Genomic DNA, 12,884 nt, shown 5'->3' with positions numbered 1-12,884 from the left:
AGATTAGAAATAGAAGGTCACGGGGGGGGTCTTAGTAAAACAGGAAGAGCTGACCACTTCTCTGCTCCATCCTCAATGGAGGACGGCACATTGTAGCGTCAAATAATTATCTTTCCCTTCTCTTTGTTGTTTCTGCCTCAGCCCAAAATAAGCCCCCAGGAGCAGTGCTGGGCTGTGAGGCGATTCTGACAAAGTGGCCACACTTGGGACACACACTGGCTCAAAAGCCCCTGTTTTTCCACATACACAACCATTACAAAAGGAACGGCTGTAAGCTGTGAATTATCAAGTCTCAAACCCCTGGAACTGTGGGTTGCGCGGACACTTTAGGTAAATGTAAATAGCGGTGTTTAACTATTTCGCTTGTTTAATACACTTTATTTTCTTACCTTCAGTTTCTGAATTGGATTGTGTCAAGAATCTGTGGATGAACACTAATGTTAGCTAGTGTCTAACTTTGGCCTTAAGTTAAAGTTAAGCTAACTAGTGTTAGCGAGCTTTATGCTGTTGGCTTGGCATTTCATTACCAATATAATGATTTAAAAATATTAAAATCCATGTGCACTGAAGGCTTGGTAATTGTATTATCAGTGGTGGAAAGTAATTAAGTACATTTACTCTCAATACTGTACTTATAATGCAAACATTTTCAGGTACTTGTATTTCCCTTTAATGCTACTTCCTCTCCACCACATTTCAAAGTGAAATATTTCACTTTTTACGCCACTACATTTATTTGACAGTTTTAGTTAAACAAGCTAGATACTGTCAAGACTTCAACACTTCAGTTCACTGAAGCAGGCGCCGGCACTGCACTGGGTTCCCCTTCACCCTAAAAGTGGACCCCCCCCCCGATTGCCTTCGATTAATTCAAACATGCATGTAGCCAGCAGCATGTTTGCCAGCTCAGCCAGAAGTCTCCAGCACACATGCTCACCTGGCCTGAAGGAGCATAAAAACTTTCGAGATATATGTGGCCAGTAAGCAGCTTTTTACTGGAATGAATGGGGCGCCATCTTGCAATGTGGTTTACTTTTTTTCCAAAAAGCTCAAAGATGAGGGCAACAACTTCCTCTGACAATGTGAGGTATGTTGAAAGGCAGACTGGGAAATGTATGGAAAAGTTCTGCTGCAGGAAGCATCAAAGTAAAATCCTCCAGTTAATACAATATATTACAGTCTAGCCCATTTTAGATCAGACTTCTGTGATCTTATGTCAAACTGGGACAAAGTCACTCACTCCCTTTTAGGCGGCCTCGAGCCAGCTTGTACTTAGCGCTCTCATTGGTCGAAACGTGGAAGGATGGCTGTACTGGTTAAAAGTGCCTCCTGAAGATCATTTGTTACCAGCTACTCTTTAGCTGCCTCAGTGAATTCCTGCTGCATGCTCCAGTACGGGGTCATTCAGCCTGGAAACGACTACTCCAAGTCCATCCGCCTAATGGATTAAAGGATGATGTCATGGGTTGTTATTGGTAGGAACGAACCATATTTCTGCTTTCTGTCTGTTTTTTCTAGTCTAGGAACGGCAGCAAGGGAGCAACAGGCCATTTTTATTCACCATCTGCATATTTTTGGTGAAACATAACTTTCCTTATCTGCATATACTTACAGCTCTTCTCCTAATATAACTTCACCCTACTTCCACATCCCTCCCTCCCTTCAGTCTAACTATCCATCACCTGGGCTTTCCTCCTTTCACTCAGGGCTTTGGCTGTGCCTTGGCTGTGCTGCTTGTTCTGTTTCCTGTCGGCCTGCTCAGCTCGGTGAGCAGCCAGCCAGCCAGTCAGTTAGCCAGTCAGCCAGCCAGCCAGCCAGACGCCACAGAGGTGAAAAGACAAAACAGAGCGAACACATGAAGAATAACAATGAAATCTCTGTGTGTGGTAGGACTTTGTATTTCTGTAGTGCCGACAAAATTTCCTAACAGATTAGGAAAAACATCCAAAGAGAGTATATTTGTCTTTGTCTGCTTCTCACCGCTTTTATGGATTAGCGTGGAAGAAGCTGCCCTGAGGCCCACGACCATCAAGAGCTCTACAATTTCTGTAAATTACCTTCTACACTGATGCAATGGCTCTCATATTATATATGCTATCATCATCCCTGTAGATATAAGATGACATTTATGCAATATATTCAGAGTGACACAGTATTATTGGAGTTTTGAGTGCTATACATTACTACATTACTATTGGCCCACTGTTTGTTAATCAGGCTGTGTCTAAGAAATGGATGGGGAGAGGTCAAGGGTAAATATCAGGATTAGGTATAGGCTTGTGTTAGATTTAATGTCAGGCATATACTGATGAAAGTGAAGGGGTGTACATGTTTTGCGGAGTTTCAGTAACTCTACACCTGTCAGTCTAACAGCAGTGGATGAAAACAGATGGTTTATATTAGATTCACACACACACATGCACACACACACACACACACACACCCTTGTTTTACCATAGTTGCAGGGACCTGTCATTGACATACTGCGTTTCCTAGCCCCTCACCCAAACCTGGACTGTCCCAACAGAACACCTACCACTAACCCAAAGAGCAAGTCTTAACCCTAAGACAGCCATTTTTAAACTGGTGGGGTCCAGCCTTTGGTCCCCACAAAGCTGTCTGACCCCACAATTACTGTACAGCGTGCTCCTGGTTTCTGGACCCCATGAATACAGTAAAACAAGTCCACACACACTGATGGACGAGCACACACAAACATGTTTAATATTGATTGACAGGATCTGTATTTGTCTCTATGGGGTGTAGACCATCTAAGAAAGTAGCCTTCAACTAAACTTAAAAACAAAATACAACTGACGAATGCAATTACTATATTGACTGTGTGTGACCGTGTGTTTCTTTGAGAGGGCAAAAAGAGAAGAAGTTGCATGCAAAATAAAAAATAAGCCCTGCCAAATTTTACACAACCAATCACTGCATGCAACAGTCGCTCCAACCTCAGTAGCACTCCTTTAGAAAAGTATTCACCTGTATTTAAGCCTCTGTTATTCTAGTGCCTTTTCTGAGCACACAAGTTCAAGAGGTCAATACCTCATTTGTGCTAAACTGGACACTTTGGTGCAGAAAGACATAAAACCTCACACACACAGATAAAGGAAGTTAAAATCCAATAAATACTGTCAGGTACATCAGGAACTAAATATAAAGTGTAGACAAAAAGTGAGGGCATGAAGTGAAAAGTCTGTCTGTCACAGCCGAGCGAGTTTACAGCACTTGGAAATGTGTTTTGACCACTATTTGCTTTAGTCTGTGGTTGTCTGGACCTTTGATGTGAAGGGAGTGGCTCGTGTTCTCCCCATGAAGGTGACCAGGGAGACACTCTGAGCTTTGGCAGTGGTCTTTTACATATACACAGTTTCTGATTCATCTTCACATTTACCCACATTCACACTTTACAACCACATGTCTTCAGCTGCTGGCCACTGAGCAGCTGCACCGGTGCAGTCAGGACTTCTGCAGCATCAGGGTTTGACAGAAGATAACCCAGCTTCATCATCATGCTTCTGCCCTGCTGATGAATATTAATTTTTTGGTTTTAATGGAGCATAAAAATAACTTTGGACTTTTTTTTATTTTCGCATTATGAAAAAAAAGTATTTAAATATTCCTTTGAAATCCCTTAAAAAAAGGAAAACACTTTATTCAGTTCTGACATAAAGAGGAACATTCAGTTCAGGAATTCGACAGGAACTCAAAAGTCACAAAACTCTGTGAACTCCAGATGCTTTTTTTGTGCTAGGACTCCACTGAGGATGATTCAAAATGACAGGAGATACTAAAACATCAGAACAACCAGAGCAGACTGTGCACACAGCGCATTGCTTAAAAGCAGCTCAGGAAGGAAGGCTGGCATCACTCACTCACTCACTCACTCTTACAGTCTGATCTTGCCAGGAGGCCTGTGAGTCTCCCAGTCTTCAAAGCAGGTTTTACAGTTTACATTTTCTGAATAGAAGATGCCTGTTTGGCTTGAAATGCTCTTCATTTTCATCTTAAGTCTGCAGTCACTGCTCTTTTCTGCTTTGGCCTCCATATGTTCTAAGTTAGTCCACACTTCCTGTTCTACTTGTCGGCTCCCAGCTACACTGTGTATGAATGTGTATTTATCATTAACATCAGGCCAAGCATCAGGCCAAGCAGGATCAGGATCCTGTAAGACTTGGCTGAAGATGTGAGATTCATGTCTCTGTTCATCTGATCTGGAGTTTGTTGAACTTATCAGTTCAGAGTAAATCAGGACTCTTTATAGGGAGGGGGGTGTGTGTCTTCCAAGTTTAAAGCCAAGCTTTGTCACTTCCTGTAGGCAGGGATGTGTACTGTGCATAGTGACAGCACAGTTTCATCTGGCCAAACAGGGTGACTATATGGTGTCTCATTGGTGGAATAGATATAGTAGATAATCACAGTTGTGACCCAATTATGTATGTTGTGTTGCTCCAACAAGGACAAATTTAAAGCTAAAAAAAACTCAGGGAATTGTCTCCCCACTGTGCAACTTTGTTGTTTTGGTTCACTCTCACCATTCTCTTCATTGTTGTTTCCAGTGTTAACAGAAAGTTGTCAGTGCGGAAGTTTTAAAATCCATTGTACACGACCTGCACAGGACAAAAGAACAGGACAACGAAGTTGGTGACTCACAGACGAACATAGTGCAACCTTTAGCAGCCGCACAACTACACGTTTCCTTCAGGATTAAGTTTGAGAAGTAAACAGAGCTAAAAGGAGAGGGAACACTGGACTGGAGATTCACCATGTCCAGAAACACAGCTCTAAATGATGCTAATGTTGCACTAAAGCAACAGCTGGATGTGCAAATAAGCAACTATCTGCCTACAAATTTGACAAAGCTAAAGCTAAAAGGCTAAAGCTAAAGATAAAAGCTATATTTAAGGCAAAAAACACAAGCTAGATATATTGCTGTGAGTGACTCGAATGAGATGCTCATAAAACTCCACTGGGTTTTGTTCTGGGAATTTTGCTCATACTGCTGCTGCATAAAAAACACATCTATATTCGAAGACTACACCACCTGCTGTAGTGTACTGAAGAAAATAGCTTTAGAGAAATGGATTGATATTTATCCTGTTTACTTTAAAAGTAGATTTAATGCAACAAAATGGTCAAATAAACTAAAAGTTTCATAGGTTGATGGTGTACATTCCTGCCTCGTGCAGCTATGAGCTACAGAAGTAAAAACCATTGTGGAGAAATAATCAATATTCACACATTGTAGTAATAAATTTCAGAGTGATGTGAGTGAGGCTGAATGTGCGCTCCCCCCAAGCAACTCCACACATCTGAAGTATTCACAGTTCATCTGGTGCCTTGTTGAATGAATATAAAACTTTCATAGTGCTGCCTGTCTTTCTGTCACATTGGCTTTTGTTCTGCATGTGTCTCTGTCTCTCTGCTCTTCTTTGTCTCTTTACATCTTTACCAGAATTTTTTTTTTCTGTCTTTTTTTCTTAAGGAGTCGTGTCATCTCTCAGCTCTGTGTGACACCTTTGGGTCCCATCTGTCGAAACTCAACATGGAAGAAGATGAGACAGATGGTGGGAGAGACCTGAGAGTGAGCAGTGTGTGTGTTTGTGTGTTTGTGATGAGTATAATTCATACTGTTTCTGCAGTCTCTATATCTCTTTGTCACTTTGTCTCTTTTAAATATATCTCTTGTGTGCATGCATTTGGGTGTGTGTGTATGTGTGTGTGTGTGTGGGAGAGAGTGTGTGTGCATGGCTGAGAGCAATGCATTTGTTAAAACATAAGAGGTACCTTTATGACCTGGAAAGCAGAGCAGCAGAGGAGCAGCACAAGTGAGAGTGTAGCTATAGGTTTAACTGAAATAGACAAACACAAACACAAAATGGTGTGTTACTTAAAAACTAAAATATATTTTTCTTTAGCTTCTAAAGGTTTTTTTCACTTTTTTCTGTTTATATCTCTTATTTATTATTTATCTGTGTATACTTGTGTACATGTGATGTTGTTTTTTATTTTCACTATATTTGCAAACATTTCAAGCAAACTTTTTTTTGTCATTATGGGGTATTGTGTGTAGAATTTTGAGGTAAAAGATTAATTTAATCCATTTTAGAATAAGGCTGTAACATAACAAAATGTGGAAAAAGCGAAGCGCTGTGAATACTTTCCAGATGCACTGTATACAGTGAGCCAAGGGTAGTGATCAGACAGAATGTAAATACAGTTGTGATCAATATGTAAGGCAATGTTGTATTCAGACTCTAGGGTCTGGCCTACAGCTTACATTGACAAGCAGAGTGATGAGTGATGTGGGGTTAGAAAAGGAGGAGGGAGGAAGCAGTTCCCAGATGATACCTGCTTATCACCTGGTAGAGAGAGAAGTGCAGAAGAATGGGATTTTTATTATCAAGCCTGTGTTGGTTTAAATAACCTGCAACCTCAAGCTCAGTTTGAACATGCATTCCAGCTAATGTTGAAGTATCCAGGGACCTGACATTGTAAGTACTGTAGAGCAGATGGAATGAGGTCGTTTTTGCAGTAGAGCCTTAAGGACTCATTGAATGTAATCCGGTGTTTTGCAGAATCCTCCTTTGAATGAATTTCAGCTTCAGTTAATGACATCGCATGATGAATGATTTACTGCTACACACTCAGACCCAGCCCTACAGACTACCATTTCTGTCTGTGTGTTTTTGTTTAGTTTGCTGGTCTCTGTGACTCTGTTGGTTCTGATCTGTCCCCTGTTTGCTTCTCTGCAGCTTTATTGGTTCACATACTTGTGGTTTGCTGCAAATAGTCTCTCTTAAGTTGAAGTACAGCAGGATCTGCATTGACTGATCATATATGCCAAACCTGCTGATCTCGCCTGCCATGTGCAAGTCTTATCTGACTGCAGGAGCACTGCCAATTGCATCAGATCACAGCATGAAGTAAAGTCAATAACCCTCTACTCAAAACAAATCAATAGTTGAGGTATTTTGATGTGCAGAAAGAGTTTTTTTTATGAAATATTAATCTTTTTTCATAAAATGTGTTCACTCTCACAAACTTGAAGGACAACAGAAACGCATTAATCTATCAAAACTCTTGTGGTGTGCTTAAAAAAAAACAACATGAAAGTTTCGTAGCCGTCATCCACACATCTGAACTAAATGTCTTCTGCTAAAACAGACTTTTTGCATTAGATTCTGTGTCTCATTTTACATAACCTCAGTGTTTATGTCTGTCCATATCTTTTGCATAACGCTTCTCTTTCTCTTTCTCTCTCTCTCTCTCTGACTCATTGCATTGAACATATTCTGAGGAAAGGGAAATCTTTTGTAGCCCCCCAGTCTCCAATAACTCTGCGTTTATGAGTCAGACACATAAACCTTGGAACAACCTTCCGGGACTGCTCTGCTAAAACTCCATTATCTCAGGCCAAATTTGGATGTACATGAAATTATAATTTTATATACTTCACTTTTGCCCTTTTCGCTTTACTTTTAATTAAACTGTGAGTCATATGGGAATAATATGCACTGCACGGGTAATGTGAGACAGGGGCTGAAACTATGCACAACTGCCCAGGCAATCCTCCCTGGATGAGTAGAGGTGAGATCACCAGGTCACTTTAAATTACCGTTCTCATTCAGAAATGCAGTATTTTTATTGTACTTCTCATGTTGAATGACATTATGTAATCTAACATCCTATTTGTTGCATTGTGATTTTCCATTAAAATACATATTCACACACCATTGCATTTAAGTGTAATATAGTCTGTGCAAAAAATGAGTTGATTAGGCATAAAAAATATGACAGTGAGCTTGATTTTAAAGATTTTTTTAATTTCTTTTTTTTTTTTACATCAACAACATGTATAGTTTTTTTTGTTTGTTTTTCCTTCCAAATATGTTACTAGCCTGTTGAAAACAGATTGATCACTTGTATTGTGATGAATAACTGGCAGTCATACCTGTCTTGAATGATGGCCAAAAGCATGACAGTAAGGCTGAGGCTGCAAAAAGAGACAGACATTATTTCTGTTTCTGATCTGACTGTTCTGAGGTCTCACTCAGCACCGGAGCATCAAGCATTCGGTCTCTCTCTCCCTTTTCTGTCTCCTTACGTCCAGCATTTTCCTTCTTCCATGTCTGTCTCACCCTATTATCTTCCTCACTCTTTCAATCCAATTTTCTCCTCTTCCTTCCCTCTGTCATCTCCTGTCCTCCCTGCTCTCCACCCCCACTCGCACACATCATTTAGGTCTTTTCATCTCCCGGTCATGCTGTCTAACTGATTGGAGTTTCCCATTCTGTGGCTTTGGGGTCATTTTCAGTCTGTCTGTTTCATTCCCATATCCTCTTCTCATATTCCCCAATTTTTCATCTTTTTTTGTTCAGTAACTTTGAATTCTCTTTCCTCTAGGTCACCCTCTTCCTCTTCTTTCTTTCAGTTTTCCTCCCTTTTATTCTTCTTTGTGTGCTGCTCTCTACCTTCTTCCTTTTGCTGTGCTGTCACATCTTCTTTCTTGTCTTTTCCTGACTCATATTTCTGTTCCCACAGCTACTATCCTTTTTGTGCTTTTGCCTGTTCTTGTTTTCCTCAGCCTCTCACTGCTATTCTCTCCTATGACCCAATACTCGTATGTCACTATCCTACTCATAGTCATGGTATACTCTTTTGTCATTTATTAGTAAGGAACTTGTCAGTGAGTCTTGGACTGTTTCAGGTTCACTTAAGTCACGAGTGGTGGCGTCATCGCACTTCATCAAATTGCAAATTCCAGATAAATTTATGAGACTTGCAAGGATAGGTGGGAAGCATGTGTTGCATTAGCTTTGACCAGTGCCACGTGTCAAAATAAGAGCGAGGACATGATCTCATGTCTGCTGGACTAAGACTTTGGTCCAGAGTGACTCAACAACTGTTGCAGGTAACAGCGGCTCAGAGTTTCCACTTGTCAAAAACCTTAGCATTTTACCAAGTTAACATGCTAAATACTGACATGTTAAATGCTCACTGGTGCTGTTGTGTAGCACAGGTCTGGAGGAGCAGGAAGGAGGAGGAGCACTGACTTGATCACAGGTTATATACATGATTGAGTTCCAATGTGACATCAGTGTGCTTTCATACAATCCTTATAAAAGTATTTTTCACAAGCGTGTCAGGCTTTTAGTTTCGCTTTTTCTCAGGATATTATAACTGTCTGGGAATCTCCTCTTTCTTTGGCTTGTGGCATAACGGTGTCCATCATCACAACACACACACACAAATACCTCCTGCCCGTTCGACCACCATGGGGTCTGGAGCCTTCAGCCGTGTTGCCCCATGACTCTGGAACTCATTCCCACAAGACACCCAAAGCATTTATTCCCTTCCCATTTTCAAATCCCATCTCAGAGCACACCTCTCCAAGCTCGCTTATTCTGTTCAGCGCACTGGTGTTAATTCATGCAGTTATATTTATTTTAATTTATTTTGATTTGATTGCCTTGGGAGGCGTTTATAAATAAAATGTATCATTATTATCATTATTTTTATATGAAAAAGCAAGAAAATTCAGAATATTTGCTGTATTTCTTTTCTGTATTCCACTATTAATATTCTACATCGTGGAAAGCTCAGTTACTATTACACAGCCAGAGCTCGTACTCAGATGTTCTCTAAACCTTTGCTCTCTCGTGTAGGACTCAGAATGTAGGACCAGTAAACATTTCAATAAAACCATTTTTACTGTTTTTACAAAAAAGTCTAAACATGCTGCAGCCAATGGGAAATGGCTCACATGTAAAGTTCACTTTCTAATTGATCGAAGTTTTTCCTCCTCGGCGTACCTCCTCTTTACAGTGGGGAACAGCAGGCAGTTACCACGAGCAGCAGCTCTTCAAAGCTTTGATTAAATGTCAGTTTTGTGGGCGTGGATGTGGGTCAGGCTAATCAGTGCACTTCATGCAGTTGTAAGAAAATATAATGAGGTTTCTCCGTCTTTTCCTGTCTCTTATTATCTCTCACTCCCTCCCTTTTGTCAGCATTTCTCTCCTTTCTCCTCTGATGTCTCTTTCCTGGCTTCCTTTTGTTTTGCTTCTGTTGTTGCACAAATTGGAAAAGAAAACGCTTCCCTAAATATAAACATGACAAAAACAACAACAACAAAAAAAAGTCTTTACCTCCCTCAAATTTCTATCTTTCGCTGCCACACGCAAACAAAACAACAATACACTTTTTATGAGTCATCCATGTGCCTGTGTGCCTCTGAGTGTGTTAGTCTGTGATTTTCCATAAGCTAGTTTGAGTTATGTGTTTGATTTTTGCATGTGTGTCTGTGTTGTGCGTTGCTCGGGGCAAAACACCCACACAAGCACTTTAAAGCTCTCTGGCAAAGCATCTATTCCTTCTTTTCTGTTGTCATTGTTCTCTCTGCTCGCCTGCTTTCCCTCTTTGCACTCATTGTGCACTTTTATTATATTGATATGACATGTATACATCACTGAACCCCCCCACTTTCTTTTTCTTTCTTTCTTTTCTTTAAGTCCATGAAATTCAATGGTATCATGACCAGTAAGAGGGGGCTCCAGCACCAGTTGGCAGACGGCGACAGCTTGGGCAATTCGGCTGGAAAATGACACACACCTGATCCCCATTAACCTGGACATAAATACACAAGCTGTGTCCCGATTCGGGGTCCAGGCTTCTTCCTTCAAAGTCTTCATGTCAAGGCTAAATATGTCGTAATAGCTTGACAAGGTTATCCCATACCAAAGGGTCCTCCAAATGACTCTGAGAAATGCAGCTTTGTTTTGAATTAGTAGGAAACAACTGGAAGAGGTGCAGATTCAACCTATGCCAGCCCTGAAACTGGACACAGCTACAGGAACACGTCACCTAGCAGGGTTCTCAAGGCCATGTGAGAAAAATGCTAAAGGTCTGAACCAAATCAGCTCATCAGTACACCGTTCCTAAAAAGATCCAGGACACTAAATCCTGATGAACAGAGCTGTGGTGGCTGGTTGCGTTTTTTCAGTCCTCTGATGCTACCCATAGGAGTGTCTCCTGCAATGGTGCCCCTACGGCAGCAGGTGTACCGGACCTTGGTTGTCATGGTTACAGTAATAAACATGCGGACTGTACTGAGAATGATGTACCTACCTTCATCACCACGGTTGCTATAATAACGGTCACTTCTTTGTTAGGTTTAGGAAAAGATTGTGATTTGGGTTAAACTAAGTACTTCCTCATCATTAGACAATCTTTGTTGTCCTGGTTACGATAATAACAATATGGTTAACTTTGTTGAACTGTCATGGATAATAGAAGCAACATCTCCTACTTTTACATGGGCTTTGAACACCACTCTCCTGTGTCCTGTGTTTTGTTGACCCAACCTCATCCGGACGTGGACTTCGCTGCTCTATATACTACGTGACTGCACTTTTCCCTTTGCGTCTGTCATAATCACTTCGGCCACTCGATGTTGCATAACAACAAAACTTGATCGTCCCACCATAGGTATCGACGGCATAGTTTTGTCATTTGCTACAGAAACGGAGAAGATTACAGACGCTGTTGCCCTCACTCTCAATAATCTTCACTGAGGAGAAAACACAGGCAGCCAAATGTGGTATTTCCATGGTGCTAACATATAATTGTAGTATATATAGTATATATGGAGGTTGCATGCAAGCTATGGTTGCATGCAAGCTGTAGCTTAGGCTATAGCAATGCTGACTATGGCGTACGCTGTGTAGCAAGGTGGTAACCCCTTAGTGCACACAAATCCCCCTTTGGCCATTACCACATACTGTAAAAGTCTGCAGGGAACTGCAGAACACAACACAACAACTGCAGAGCACATCAATTAAGCCAACAAAATAATTGTTGGCATAATTGTTGTGTTCAAATTTAATCTAAATAGATTTTAAATTTAGTTCCATATTTTAGCTTTTCAGAGAAATGAGACAATACACTTTCTACCAAACCTTCTCTTGTGTTGCTAATATTTGTTGGAAGCTAGCAAAGACAGCAGGTAGGACTTCAGGCCTTTTTAGCAAAGATATTGTTCTTAACCTGTGGGAAATGTGTGCCTCAAAGTCCTGCCTCTTTCCTCATCCTGTCTTTAGTAATTCTTCTGTGACTCCTCTCTTCGTATTTCCTGCAGGACCTCAGCACACACTCAACACCCTCCCCCCACATCCTCCTTCTCTTCCAGTGTAACCACTTCTCCCAAGATAAATCCCAACCACAATGCAAACACACAGCCTTCAGCTGTTTAACCCATCATTGCAAAGAAGGAGTGGGAGACAAGCCAAGAGGAGCAGTAGAGAGATGGAGGAGGGGAAAGGGAAAAAACAAAGTTTTTGTAAATGTTGAAGTTTTTTCCTTTTGAAGAATTACAAAAAAGAAAAAAAGTTCTTCTTGGACAGCTTCTTTGTCATGGTACCACAACAGGCATCACCGTTGTGACTCAAAAGTAATATGATTTGACAACTGTTAAATCCAGTAGCCTAAATCTGAATGTAACATGGAGGCTGCAGCTGTTGAAGGTTCGATAAGAAATAATTACATGATTCCACCCTTCAACTCAGATTTCTGAGTACACACAACATTAAAGATAATCTCAATGATTCAGGTAAAATACATCTCATAAACTCCAGATTTTGAAATGAAAGGCCGAGTGAAAACTGCCCCTGCAAGATGGTGTTGATTTGACCCGTCAGCATAGGTGAACAAAGTACACAACTCCATTACTTGAGTCAGAGTATAGATACTGCTCCTACTGCTCCTAGTTACAAATCCTGCTCCAATACAAGTGAGAGTTATTCAGTCAATTTTTTTTCCTGAGTTAAAGTACTGGAGATAACTGGCTTTTAAAAATACTCAAAAGCTTTTAAAAATACTCA

The sequence above is a fragment of the Trachinotus anak genome, unplaced genomic scaffold (assembly GCF_046630095.1).
Source record: "Trachinotus anak isolate AG129_WGS33_773 ecotype Australia unplaced genomic scaffold, CSIRO_AGI_Tana_v1 ptg000019l, whole genome shotgun sequence".
In the NCBI taxonomy this organism is placed as follows: Eukaryota; Metazoa; Chordata; class Actinopteri; order Carangiformes; family Carangidae; genus Trachinotus; species Trachinotus anak.
Note: the sequence above shows the minus strand (reverse complement) of the source record.